The sequence below is a fragment of the Triticum urartu genome, chromosome 1 (assembly GCF_003073215.2).
Source record: "Triticum urartu cultivar G1812 chromosome 1, Tu2.1, whole genome shotgun sequence".
In the NCBI taxonomy this organism is placed as follows: Eukaryota; Viridiplantae; Streptophyta; class Magnoliopsida; order Poales; family Poaceae; genus Triticum; species Triticum urartu.
Window position 1 is genome coordinate 508,335,955 of NC_053022.1, and position 12,387 is coordinate 508,348,341.

General features: G+C 50.6%; 1 long non-coding RNA gene across 1 annotated transcript; it reads left to right on the plus strand.

Annotated features, from left to right (window-relative positions):
- The first annotated feature begins 668 nt into the window (after positions 1-668).
- On the plus strand, positions 669-1,434 carry LOC125536921. Its single transcript, XR_007295329.1, has 3 exons — positions 669-936; positions 1,020-1,121; positions 1,197-1,434. It is a non-coding gene; the product is annotated as an uncharacterized LOC125536921 (long non-coding RNA).
- Positions 1,435-12,387: the final 10,953 nt, after the last annotated feature.

The window sequence follows — 12,387 nt, forward strand, 5'->3', positions numbered from 1 at the left end:
GAAAAGTTACGAAAGGGAAATAGAGAGTTTGCAATCCCATCTCGGTGAGACCGAGATCCCTATCGGTAGAACCGAATTGCTAGGGTTTGGCAGTGGCTAATGACAAGTGAAACTTGGTGGCGCCGGATAGGAAGAATCGGTAGGACCGAGTTTGGCTTAGGGTTTAGGTCAAATGTGGATATGGGAAAGTAGTTGAGGGTTTTTGGAGCATATCACTAAGCACATGAAGCAAGAGGCTCATTAAGCAACACCTCATCCCTCCTTGATAGTATTGGCTTTTCCTAAAGACTCAATGTGATCTTGGATCACTAAAATATAAAATGAAGAGTCTTGAGCTTTTGAGCTTGAGCCAATCCTTTGTCCTTAGCATTTTGAGGGTTCCACTTTCACATCCATGCCATGCCAATCATTGAGCTTTCCTGAAATAATCATCTTGGAATAGCATTAGCTCAATGAGCTATATGTTGTTATGAATTACCAAAACCACCTAGGGATAGTTGCACTTTCACCCGCCGGAATGGGTGGATACGGACAAAGCACTTCATAGGTAAGACAACATGAACCGTATTGACTAAGCATCGTCACTCCTTGATTTTGCTAATGTTTGGTTTTGTACCATGCAGGTTGGACAGGAGAAGGCAGCGGAAGATAAAGGACTGGGACAAGCATCATGCTTCGTATGTTAGCCGCTTCCAGCTTTGTGTGGAGGAAGCTCGTAGCAGTGCACGCGCCAAGCTTCGTGAGCATAGTCCACTTGCTTTTGATAACTACATACGATGGCTTCTTGAAAATACTCGAGTTGAGATATGCCCGCCGGCATATAATGATGATATTCTTGAATAACCCGTAAACTTTGAGGATCTATCAAAGGGGAAGTACAACAGAGATGTCAGGGTAGGGCACGGAGTCCCTGCTGTTCCGGTGATTAACTATGTGGTAAAGTGTTTCTTCTTTACTTTCCCGTTGGCCGTATTACACATGTTTGAATGGCTAACATGTTCATTCTTTCTCATCCGCAGCGCACCGAGATCAAGAAAGCAGCTGATGAGAGCCAGTCTATTCTGGAGGAAACACCGGTTGGAAAAGGCAATGATGATGGTCCACTACGAGCATTCCTCAAGGTACAAATCGCATTCACTATGAGAGGTATTCTATGTTGCGGAGTTTCATATCTTCCACACTTGTTCATGTTACAGCGTCAGGCCAGGAAGTTAAGGCGGTTATCGAATCTTCTCGGATGCTGTGATCCCGAAATTGATGAACCATCTGCCTCTAGGTCTGGTACACCATCAGACCCCTCATCTCACCATCAGAGGGACGATGTGAGTTCCTCATATGCTTATCAGGATGATGAGGGTGCGGTCACCCAAGAGGTATGACTAATCCTTTAGATGTGATTCTCACTTGATTACGACGTCGGTCTTCACCATATTGTTTGATTGTGTGATAGGGTGATGAGCTTGATGATGACATGACTTTGGAGGACGCTCAACTTCGGTCCCCATATGTGTTCAAGCCTAGGCAGCCCAGACACCGGTACACGCCCAACGACTTTGACAACAGAGGCAACCCAAAGGTGGTTGTAGGGACCTCGTGGATGGCTAGCTTGGATCATGAGGCGGAGGCGGAGGCGGAGGAGGAAGTGCAGGAAGAGGAGGCTCGTCCATCCAGGAAGAAGAAGATTGCCTGCAGGCGTGGCACCAGGAACACGCGCGGAAGGCATTAGTGTTTGTTACTATGGAAGTGCTCTCTTGTAGCCGTTTCGTTAAGTTGATGAACTTGTTGGGTTATGTTATATGTTGGTGAACTCTTACTATTGTGGTATTTGTGTTGTCCTAAAAGATGTGATGTTCAAATTATTAGTTGTCTTTGTTCAGTATTTGTCCTAAATGATGTTGTCTTTGTTCAGTTGAATTGTTCAGTATTTGTATTTGCCAAAATGGAATCTGTTTCTGCAGTTTGGCTGTTAACAGCACTGCTGCACCTGACAGTCAGGCGCTGCACTGTACTATGCAGCGCCCAAAGCCTAGGCGCTGCACCTCACAGTGCAGCGCCCGTCCCATAGGCGCTGCTTAACTGGCCATGGCTGCCCATAGGGCCACAGAAGGCTTTGAGCACTGACGATCCACGAAAATTACCAAGTTATAGTGCGGCGCCTTTATTCTGGGCGTTGCACGGTTGTTTACTGCAAAAACAGAGTTGACAGCACATTCATTTCACCGGAACATCATAATACTTACAATGACTGCATCATCACAACAATTTGAACAAACAAAAATTTTATGCCGACGAGTTCATAACTTAAGACAATTCGAACTACGACATGGTTCACGACACATTCATTACAAATGACAAATGGCAGCTTGCCCTAGAAAATAGTTCACCAACATCTTACATGCCCTCACAAGTTCACGACGAGTGCACCGAACCGAAGTCCCTATTGAGTAGAGCGAGGCCATTTCCCCTTCTTGTCACGGTCCGAGTCCTCCTCTTGCGCCTCGCGAGCCTTTGCAAGCTTTCTTGCCCTCTCCTCCTCACGAGCAAGTTTCGCTTGGCGTGCCCTCTCCTCGTCTTGTTTCTTCCGCTCCATCCTCTCCTTCTGACGACGCTCTTCCTCCAAGCCTCTTCGAAAAGATTCTTCGAACCGCCGTTGCCGCCTAAGACAATCTTGGTATTGGTCCTTTTTGACATCTTCTGGCACTTCAAGATCTATCCACGTGAAGTACTTGCATAGAGGAGGCGGTGACTGCATACAAATTTTTTGTTAGTGTTGACACACATTTGATAGTAACATTTTACTTCTTGAGCTTACCGGTGGTTGGTCATAGGCGTTAGTTGGAAGTGCACGATCATAAGCATAGTTCGGGCATACAAAATATCTCTGCCCTTCCGTCCATGATTTATTTCGGTCGGTGGATACCTTCACCTTGCAAACATCTCCACACCAACATGGCGGGATGTTGGCATCTTTCTCCTTCACCTTGTCCAAAGATGCGTCCTCCCACTTGTTCGACATGTCTTCTTGGTTAGCACACGGTGGCCTCATCATGGAACCGGATGAAGCCATGCCTACAAAACCGATAATTCTTGGTTAACCCTAACCCCCACTTAACAATAACACAATCCTAACCATAGCATAACCCTAACACCAACATCAAACACACCGTGTTAGGGAGACCTTGATAGCGCAGCCTCCGTGTTGGTGGCCATCATTTGTGGTTCCTCCAGGCTCTTTCACCTCATACTTCCACTCGTTGTCGTCATATAGTACAGCTTCTTGGGAGTCTGCCTTTCGTGATTGAAAGTCCAACCATTCTTCAACCTTTGGTGGGAAATAGTACTTGTGCTTATCCTTGTTCTCACCAGCAATCTTCTTATCCGTCTCCATTGAATACTTCAAAAAGTATCCATTCATCTTGTCAAATGTGTATTGAACTATTGCCGTCACGGGTAATGCACGTACACCCTTGAGCACCTTATTGAAGCATTCTGCCATATTGCTTGTCATTTGACCGTACCTCCGACCATCTTCATCGAAAGCACGTGCCCACATATTCCTTTCGACAATGTTCTTACTGAGAAATTCATGACCACCGGGGTCAAGTTTCTTGTGTCTGAGCAATGCATTGAACAATGTGGCAAACCGCTTGTTGGTGAAAGCGAGACAACAATCTTGAAGATCATCGGCCAACTCCTTGATACCACATGTCCTATAGAAGTTTGCACAAAAGTGCCTCATGCACCATCGATGGTGCAACTTTCTATGTCCGGGAATGTCAACCACCACCGCATTGAGAATTCCTGGATGGCGATCCGATATGACACAAATTTCCCTTTCAGCCGGTAATACCCTTGTTCTCAATTGACGCAAGAACCACTCCCAGTTATCATTGTTCTCCACCTCAACCAAAGCGAAAGCCAAAGGCAACACCCGGTTATTGGCATCACTTGCTATTGCAACCAATAAAGTGCCCTTGTATTGTCCGGTCAAGAACGTGCCATCAATGGCGATGACGGGTCGACAATGCTCAAAAGCCCTCATGCATTGCTCAAAGGCCCAAAATGCACGGCCAAATACTCGGACGGTCCTCCCGTTGTGAATCAATGTTTGGTGCCCATGAGGCTCAACCACGTGAACCATGCCTGGATTTGTAGTGGCCATAGCTAACAACAACCTAGGAAGTCGGTTGTATGCTTCCTCCCAATTGCCATACAACATCTTGAATGCGGCTTGCTTTGCCTTCCATGCCTTGCCGTACTTCACCTTGTAATGAAAGATGCCTTTCACAAGGTCAATGACACTCTTGATGCTCATTGTTGGAAGTGTGGATATTTGGTTGGAAAGCCTATAAGCGATGAACTCGGACGTGAGTTGTCTGTGTTGTTGGTACACAAGCTTGCCATCCGCATTCTTGTGCCGGCACATGTGATTTGGTAGACAACTCACTATGCGCCAAGTGGGACCTCCTTTCCATGGCCTTGCACGCACAATCCATGGACAACTTGGCACTTCACATTTGACCATGTAATGCACATTGACGTCCGAGTTGGCCACTTTATGTGGACGATAATGCGTAACCGAGTAGTTATCGAGCCAGATCTACAATTCCAAGAAGGATTGAAACTCACAACCGGGATATATCCCGTTCTTGCCGTCTTCCAAATCACGGTGAGAACTTGGCCTAGCTCCAAGAGATATGCATTTGCCACCATCCACAACGGTTCATCCGCGAGACTAAGATCCTTGAACAATGGTGTCTTGTGATCCCGCCCGAATACCTTCTTGAATGCTTGGGCCTCCTTCGGTGTGAACCCCTCCTCATCAACTTCTTCATCGGGACCATCGTCATCCGAGTCCGATGCATATGCACGGGAAAAAGGGATGGATTGGTCCATTGTCTCTTGCACATGATATTGGTCGAGATCACCCACATTGTTGTCATGGAGATCAACTTCGTTGTCATCCTCCTCGTACTCATCATTCTCCTCTTCAAAACCTTCATTTTGGTTGTTTGGAGTCAGGCTCAATGTTGGCCAATCTTGTTGCGTGAAATGAGGTTCACTCATTTGATCTTGGTTCATGGGTGGTGGAGTGCTAGCAACCAACGGGGAGGGGTTCCGGTTCAAGTCCAAATTCAAAGTAGACTCAACCTTCTTGGAGGCAAATAACTCAAGAGCCTTGTCTAGAGATTCGGCAACCGTCTCCTTGTATGCAACCCAACGTTGCTCGGAGTTCACACGCATTGTCTTCCAACGGATGTGCATTCCAAAACCAACATTATGCCTTCCCACGAACTCAACAACGTCACTTGGGTCCATCCAATTCAAATCCTTCCTCACTTGGTCCAAGAGCTCCGCATAGCTTGGACTACTCTCAAACACCATGTCAAGCTCATCCGGGTCCGGCTCAACATTGCCTTTCAAAAAGGCCTCTTTATCCACATGATGAACATAAACACATGTTCTCCCCATCCCTACAATAATAAAAACACACATATATCAAGTAAGTACTTAACAAAAAATATTTGCACAAAATACATATGCCAAAGCATATATATGAATTAATAACCCTAACCCCCACTTAACAATAACCACAACCCTAACCATAGCATAACCCTAACACCAACATCAAACACACATAACTCTAACCCTAGCATACTATGAAAGCCTAACCAACCCAAATTAGCAAAGAAACATAACATGATTCAATACAAATTTGCAAATCCAAGCCAAAAAGGGTTTCCCCAAAGTAGCATATTTGAGCAAATGTGACAATTCCTATGGATGAAAACGAGGGGATCGAAGAAGATTACCTCCCTAAGGGAGGGGTTGGCTTCGAAATCCACGGTCAAATACTTCGGATTTGCAAGATTTGAGAAGGATTTGAGAGGGGGAGAGGGGAAGAGAGGAGGGGCGCAAGGCTAAGGGTTTGTGTGGGGTGGGGTGTGTGTGGTGGGGGTGGGATGGGAGAGAGGGTGGGGCCAGCCTAAGTGGAACACAGACTGTGTAGCGCCCAAGAGCTAGGCGTTGCACATTACAAGTGTGGCGCCTAAGCCTGAGGTGCTGCAGTGCTGTCTGTGGGGCTGCAACTGGACCAGGGCTGCCACGCTGGCATGAGGTGCGACGCCCAAGAGAGAGGCGCTGCATAGTAGTGTGTGGCGCCCAACTGTCGGGCGCCACACAAAAGGGGTAGCAGAGTGAAATTTTTTCGGAACGAGGTCAGTTTGTGATTTGATTTGGACCTCAGGTCAAATATGTGATTTCTGCCGGGTGAACCTGGCGCGCTGGAAGTTTCCGCTCCAGCCGGATCAGCCTCGGATCGGGCGCCCTGATTAGCATGGGATCGCGCGCCAGAATCTGCTCCGTGTCCCGTGCTTCTGTCTTCTTGTACAACATAAAATAAGGGATCATTTGTCTCCAAATTTAACCTGTTTTGAGCGAGATTTTCACCCAAATTTTTTTGTACATCTCCTGTATCCTGCACACCATCCTTTAAAGAAGTTTGGTCAGTAGCACATGCCATATTTTGAGCATCACAATTATTATCGCCCCCATGATCAAAAGATGGATTTTTGAGAGAGTCGGAAGAAGCAAAATTTCTTTTCGAAGGAGAGCTCCTGCATTTGGATGGAGTGATGCAAAGGGGAAATGTCGGAGTAATGGGCCATGGGTAGGCTAACCCGAGTCCCTGAACCTTTCAAGACATCGGGGCAGGCTACGCCCCTCAAGACCCCTGGACGAAGAGCCGCCTTCTAAGAAGTCGGCGGCAAGGCAACCGACTGCCCACTCATGGACGAGTCTCGGGGATGACTTCAGGATGAGCTGACTCCTAACTAGCGACCTCCAGAGAAGCCGGGCATGGGAGCCGGCCCGCGACTCCAACAAACCCCATGCCCTCATCAAGAGGGACGGGACGGGGAGTGGCTACAGTAAAGCCCACTCCCACCCCTTTCCAAAGGCAGGCATGGCCACAGTACGCCGTACCCGCGGAGATCTTCGTCCGGTGCGGCACTGTTGCCATGTCGGCCCTGACATCAGCACCAGTGGGCAGAATCCTGCACCCATGACGGCTTGTTTGTACGACCCTGGGGCGGCGGGTCCCACCAGTCAGCGGGAGTCCAGAAGACGGCGAGAGCGTCACCAGTCGGACCCGTTGGGAGTCGGCCCCCAAGAGTCGGCCAACCCCTCCCCCGGGGCCCACGCGCCATTAACCAGATGTGACGGGGAGTGGCAATAGTGATCGCCCGCGGGGCGACGGGGCTGTTGCCACGACCCCAGGACCAAGCCCGCGTCATTAGAAGCACGGCTACAGTAATCAGCAGCCGGCAAGACCCGCCAACGGCGGACACGGCCTGTCGGCGCCGTACCGGACCAGTCGGCGGGACCCACTAGTTGGTGGGCCCCAGCAGTCGGCGGAGAAGACGGAGGCCGGAGAAACTGACGGCGGGGCCCGCGCCTAGCCGGATTATCATTGTACCCCTGGGGGGTAGGCCTATATAAACCCCCCAGGGCACCCATGCATGCAAAGGGTTCGAATCCATTAGCACTAGACCAGATCATATAGAAAGGAGAGAGCTAGCCTTGCCTTCTCCTACCTCCAGGAAACAGCTCAAGGAGCAACCGTGTACACACTTTGCCATAGTGATCATGCGGAGACCCCGCAGAGCAGCAGTAGGGGTATTATCTCCCCGGACAGCCCCGAAGCTGGGTAAGATTCGCCGGCGTGCATGCCTTCGCCTTATCCCGTTTCCAGGCACCGGCGACGTTCTACTCGCCCCCACCATGATAAGCCATCCTTTGGCATATGTCGCACCCAACCCCCGACATTTGGTGCCCACCATGGGGCCTGGTGCACCGTCGTCCGGAGACTTACTCTGGACGGGAACCCTTTTCCTCCCTGGTGAGCGCAGCCAGCCCAACACGCCAGACGGAGTTTGCACCAACGCGCTGCACGGCGCTGAGATCACCTGCGCAGCCAGCTGCCTCGCCGATCTTGTCGGCGAGGTTCGCCTCTCCGACGAGCCTGCATCCGATGCAGGCACGGGCGGCCCCAAGAGCCTCCTCGCGGGCCTCCTTGACCAACTCCACGTCACCGGCGAGCCTGCCGTGGACTTGGAGTCTGTAGGCTCCACCGACCCGATGCTGGTCGACTCCGACACCGCGTCGCTCGACACATTCCCCACCAACATGGTGGTCTACGATGAGCCGCTCCCTCACGCGGAGAGCGATGGAAGCACTGTCACAGAGGTGCTCGTCATCAGTCATGACGAGCATCCCGGCGGAGGTGCGCATGACCCACTTGGCGCGGCATTGCAAGACCTAACCGCGCCCATTCTGGAAGACGCTGACGCGGAGACGCTGGAGGCACGCCGCCTCCAGCTCGTCGAAGGCGCGAAGAAGCTGGCTAGCATGAGACGCTTGTCAGAAGCCTACCAGCATGAGATGGATCGCGCTATGGGTGGCTCGCCAGCCCCAGCTGGGCCCAGCCGCCTGGGCGCGGTCCAGCAGCGCGGCGTGGCCATCGCCAACCTATTCGGGGCAAATCGCCCTATGTATGCCACGCCTATGGAGAACATTCAAGCCGCCCAGGCGGCGGCGGATGAGCTGGACAACTTCGAGGGCGAAGAGCGCCGCCTGATGACGGAGCGAGTCCAGCGGCTCCTTGGCGCGGCTGCTGCACAGAACGAGGCCGGCTGCCGCACGGAGGCACCACAACGACAAAACGACGACCCGCCTCCACGCCGAGATCAAGGCGCGATGTCTCGGACGCCGACTGACGTCGCTCGAGGAAGGAAAGACAAGGATCCGGCTGTCAGCTGTAGTCGGACTCGCGTTACCATAGAGCGCGACCAAGACGGCCGCCCGAGAGTAGTGGAATGACGGGACGACTGTCCGCCTCCTCCTTCTTGCAAGGAAAGGCGACTCTCCCCGCCACCTATTGACCATCCGACTCTCGGTGACCGCCTTGGCCGTCGAGAGGGAGTCGGAGAAAACGATGCCCGCCACCGGATCGACCGACTTCACCGATCCCTGGCGCTGGAAGAAGAAGATGAGTTGGGCCCGCCTTGTTTCGGGCCCCGCATTCGAGACGAGCCCTTTCCCAAAGGGTTCACGCTCCCAAGAGACACGCCCAAGTACACCGGCTCCGTGAAGCCGGAGGACTGGCTGGTTGACTACTCCATGGCCGTCAGCATAGCGAACGGCAACAAGCATGTTGCCGTGAAATACGTTCCGCTTATGCTCCAGGGCACGGCCCGGACATGGCTGAACAGCTCGAAGCCCCGCAGCTGTCAGGACCCCGATTCCAAGTCACATCGATCTAGCCGGTAACACCTCATATCACTTTGCGGCCTCACGCACGGTATTCCCATGGTGTCGCCTTACCATGGCCCGGGACCGTTTGCGCCTTTTGGCTCACATATATGATAGTGTCGCTAGCATCCATATGACAGAGAACCCGGGCCAACATGACTAGTCATGAACCCAAAGTGTCACTAACTTACGGGGACAGACATACATGAATCAACATCGAGCATGTCGGTCAGCAGCGTGTGAATCCGGGCTGTAGCACTGGGCTAACAGGACTCCGGATGTCACCGCGTGACATTTCCCCGAAGGGACAGACACAGGAACGAAGTGAATCACATGCCGACCAGTCAAGTGTTCCGGAGCAGTAGTGCTGGGCTAGCAGGACTCCGGTGAACCGGGCTGTAGCGGACTACTATGGCTCATGGAAGCACAAGACTACATTTCCCCATAAGAGAGGCTACCAAGGATAAACAACTAGGTTGTCGGATCCCACACATACGAAGCATTTCAATCATACACACAATATGCTCAATATGTGCAATACAACATGGCATCACAACAAGACTCTATGACTCAGAGTATTTATTCATTAGGCTCCGAGGAGCGAGATATTACAAACATGGTCTCATGACCCAACATTCAGAGCATACAAGTCAAAGCACATGCGGAAGCTTAACTTGTCTGAGTACAGACAACTAAAAATGAAGAAGGCTGAGGTGCCTGACTATCTACAAGACCCTCCCAAGGGTACAAGATCGTAGCTGAGGTAACAAGCTAAACGTCGAAGTCCAAGCGGAACTACTATCGGGACTGAAGTCTCTCTGCAAAACATAAATTAAGCAAACGTGAGTACAAATGTACTCAGCAAGACTTACATTAGAACTAACTACATATGCATCATTATCAACGAAGGGATGGTGGAGTTTAACTGCAGCAAGCCAGCTTTGACTCGGTGGCTATCCTGAAGTACGACTGCAAGTAACTCTTTTGAGGTGGCGCACACGAGTCCACATATTCACCATACCAATACACCACTATGGATCCGCTCCCGCCTCCCTGCGAGAACGCCATCCATAGCACTCACGCTTATCTTGCGAGTTTTAGAGTATCCACTTTCACTTGTCTATGAACTATGCAAGGGGTCCAAGTTTCCATATCTGAGGAATCCGGCTATTCGAATAGATAATGATAACCCTGCAGGGGTGTACTTCTTCACACACGCTCTCGCCACTTATCGCCCTGTACACGTCATGTACCTCGGCAACCTTCAAGCGGAAGCCGGGCGAGGGAGTCGGCCACGACCTGACTAACCAACAAGTCTCTAGTCCAGGTTTATCGCCTATTCGGGTTCCATCCGCAAGGAGATCCGGCCGAGGTGTCGCTCACGGCCCCAAACGATGTGTGCAGGGTTCCCAAGCCCACCATCCGGGTGCCACTTGGTACACCGTGCCACTGTGCCTAGTCTGTCCCAAGCCCACCTGTACCGGGTGCCACTTGGTAGACTACTAACACTACCTACAAACACCAGAAACTAGTTGCAACTCCTGGACAGAGATCGAGTTGATTAATAAGCTGAGAGGGGCCGAGTTACCGGAACCCAATGTGTGGTAGTAACTGTTCATGGATCACAAACACAAAACTCAGTTCCCGAGGACGACTGCAATGAGACAACCCACCATGTACTCCTACATGGCCTCTCACCGCTACCTTTACCAAATTGTGTTCACACACTTAGCTCACACACAGTAGGGCATGTTCAACACCATTCCAAATCATCCTATGCATCAGACCTGACTCAACTCTAAGCAGTAGCAGGCAAGACAAACAACATGAATGAGTAGGCACATCAGGGCTCAAGCAACTCCTACTCATGCTAGTGGGTTTCATCTATTTACTGTGGCAATGACAGGTCATGCAGAGGAAAGGGTTTAGCTACCGCAGCATGTAACAGTTGAATCACTGTTGTCCTAATGCAATAAAAGAGAGCAGGAGCGAGAGAGTGGGATCATATCGGAATGAACAAGGGGGTTTTTGCTTGCCTGGCACTTCTGAAGATAGTATAGCTCTTCATCGGTGTCATCGAATTCATCGCTGGTTCAACGTCTACTGAGGGGGGACAAACACCGGCAACTGAGAAAGAGCACAATCAACACATGACGATATGCAACAATATTATGCATGCTATGACATGGCAATATGAATGTGTTTTGGGCTAATGCAACAGAAAGTCATTTTAATTGAAGTGGAATTCAAAACTATATCAAATTCCAACTCCAAACCTATTATGAAATTTGCCCTAATCATGTTTCATCCTAAACAGTGAGGTTAACTTGCTCAAACATGCATGAAAATGGTACAGATGGATTCCTTGAATTTTTCTGATAATTTTTCATATATAATTTATTTCATTTGGAGCTATAGATTAATTTCTATGATTTTTTCAAAGTTTTGGAAATTTTCTGGAATTTTCTGGATTATTTTTAATCCAGAAAATTATTAACTACATCAGCATTGTGCAAGCATGACGTCAGTGAGTCAACTGAGGCTGACCAGGTCAAACCTGACCAGTGGGGTCCACTGGTCACTGACCCAGGGCTGTGTTGTGTGGCTGGCAGGTGGGCCTGGTCAATGCCCACGTCAGCAGGGTTAAATCTGATGCCTGGGTCCACCGGGATTAAGTTAAGTCTAACTAATTTTGTTAGTGGTTTAACTAAGCCGGTGGGCCCCAGCTGTCGGTGGCATAGGGGCTTAGTTAGTGGGGTGATTAACCCCTAATGACGGCGCCACGTCAGCCTCACCGGAGTTCAGCCAGCGGCGACCAAAACTCACGGCGGAGGCTCACCGGAGTGGCTCGGGACGGCGCTACAGAGGGTGGTTTGCGACGGGGTTTGGCTTTATGGGGAGCTGGAGGAGTGGCGCATCCACTAGTGGCAGCGACTGGAGGTGGGGTGGCTGGAGCTGATGGCGGCGAGCTCTTTTGCGGCCGCCGGAGTTCGGGCAAGTGTGGCCGCGTGGTTCCAGTGCACGAGGAAGCTATCTAGAGGCTGCGTTGGACTCGACGTTGCTCTGGGAGCACGC